This window comes from Octopus bimaculoides, chromosome 13 (assembly GCF_001194135.2).
Source record: "Octopus bimaculoides isolate UCB-OBI-ISO-001 chromosome 13, ASM119413v2, whole genome shotgun sequence".
NCBI lineage: Eukaryota > Metazoa > Mollusca > Cephalopoda > Octopoda > Octopodidae > Octopus > Octopus bimaculoides.
The window spans coordinates 40,934,604-40,937,021 of NC_068993.1; positions in this window are offsets into that span (position 1 = coordinate 40,934,604).

Consider the following 2,418-nt stretch of genomic DNA (forward strand, 5'->3'; position numbering starts at 1 on the left):
ACACACACATACACACAGATTTTCATTTTTTACCTCATTACCACTCTTCATTAAAATAGAGTTCTGTCATACTACTTGGGTCATTTCTAGTGACTTTGCTCCACAGTAAACTACCCACGTGATAAAGTTTAAAACCGGTTCATGTGTGTGTGTGTTTTTAGACATCATTCACCATAGAAGTAATTCATTAGTCACGTATCTATCGCATCATTTCACACAATCCGAAATGGATTCTGAAGAAAGAATTTCAAAATAATTTTATTTTTAGCTGCAAAATTTAGGTTCGGGTATTTGTTTTTTTTTTAGCTAACTTGGAATTTGGTAAAGAGGAGGAGAAGAAGGAAAACGTAAAAGCAACTTATTCTCATTGGTTAACATTAAAACTTCACATATAGCCATAGTCCTGTGTTGATAGCGGAGGAGTTGGTATGCACATGTTAAGTATGGTTCATTTCTTCATTTCACTGAATGTGTTTCGTCAACTTAAAATTAAAACATACATTTGTTTATTCCACTAGCAATAAGAAAAAAATGTCCAATTGTAAATAGTTCATCAGATTAAAATTTTTCTTGCGTAATAGGACTGAACTAAATTATTTAACAAAATTTTATAAAATAAATAGACTGCTCGTATAATATAAACACTTGATGGGTGTTTGGTGATACAGTTTTGGTCCACATCGAGGAAGGGAAGTTGACCTTGTGTAGCTTAGGTATATTTCATTTTGGTTGACGATTCATTAGTAGGTACAGATAAGCTTTGCACAGTCGATATTTCCATGACCGGATCTAACAAGAAGATGCATGACATACTTCCAACGATTCTCCATGATTAGAAGTATTCTTTTCTACTCTATGCACAAGGCCCGAAGTTTTGTGGGAGGGGACCAGTCGATTAGATCGACCATAGTACGCAACTGGTACTTAATTTATCGACCCCGAAAGGATGAAAGGCAAAGTCGAATTTGAACTCAGAATGTAAAGACAGACGAAATACCGCTAAGCCCGGCGTGCTAACGTTTCTGCCAGCTCGACCGAGTCTGTGAAGTTTTGAAGAGTTGAAAGGATTTTAAAAAGAGGATGAAGGTTTTTTTTTGTGTCGTGTAGATCCAGCATACAATTATACCATTAAATCGGGTATCTAACGGTGGCCATGTTGCCTTTATTGTAAGGAATACGTTTGAAAGGCGAGTGACGCAATAGTTATGTGGGTTGCAGTCATGATCACAAGATTGTGGTTTCGATTCCCAGACCTGGCAGTGCGTTGCATTATTGGACAAAACACTTCTCTTCACGTCACTCCAATCTTCACAGTCTTTTAATGAGTAACCCTACGACGGAATGATTTTCTGTTCAGGTGTGTGTGTTCTTGGTCACTTAATCGCCATAGAAACAGGGTAACCGATACCATGATTCCTACAACCCGAAACAATACTTACTTTACGGTTCAAGGATTTTAGATTTAAGGCAGGATTCCATTTTAAAATTGAAAGAATCGTTCTGTTGCGACACTAAAAAGGGCCTAGCGATCATGTAAAAACTTAAGAGAAGGCTTTCTACAAAATAGTTGGTCTTGAAGAGAAGAATTATATCTATTGGTAAGTCAGTGTAAGAAGTTCAACGTAGGAGGGAAACGTCAGTAAGTAATTGGTCGTTGTGTAGTCAACTCTGAACGAGTAGAATTACGAGGAGGAACGGATTACTGTTAACGATGTGAAAGCACATTCTTAACAGCTACCTCCGGGTACTCTGTCAGTTACGTCGATGCGAGTTCCAGTTGACCCGACCAACAGAACAGTCTACTCGTGATATTGACGCGCAACTGGTTGAGCACTTGAATCTCCTCTCTGCTCATGTCCTTCCTGCAGGTGTTAATCTATAAGAGATAAAAATGGAACATTAATAGTAACAGACTCACCACTCTCAAAAGATCATGGATACTGCTCCTTCCTCCTGACTCAGCAAGTAATAAAAGATATTTTTTTTTTTAATGTCCATGTACAGTCGAAAATGAGCCTCTAGTAACGCCAAGAGATTAACCCAGCGACGAACTGACCTCATATTCACGCAATAAAGTATCTTTTATTTTCATCCTAACACGACTTGAAAATCTAGGTAAACGTCAACCCCCTGAGGCTGTGGACTTCAAGCAGCGTTTTTTTTTTTTTTAAATTTGCTTTCTCCTCTATTTCTTGTTTATCTTTTTAATTGAAATTCAGAGCTTACCATGTCAATTCGAACAGACACACAAATATTTCATTTATTCCAATATCGATCATATTCCAGTGATTTCATTTCTGTACACTTACTATTGCTTAAAATATATATACGGAATAATGAATACTTTGACCACAAACGTCTTACATTTCGTGGGAGTGGTGATATTCATTCCTTTCTCAAGAGTGTTAACAAAAAAAA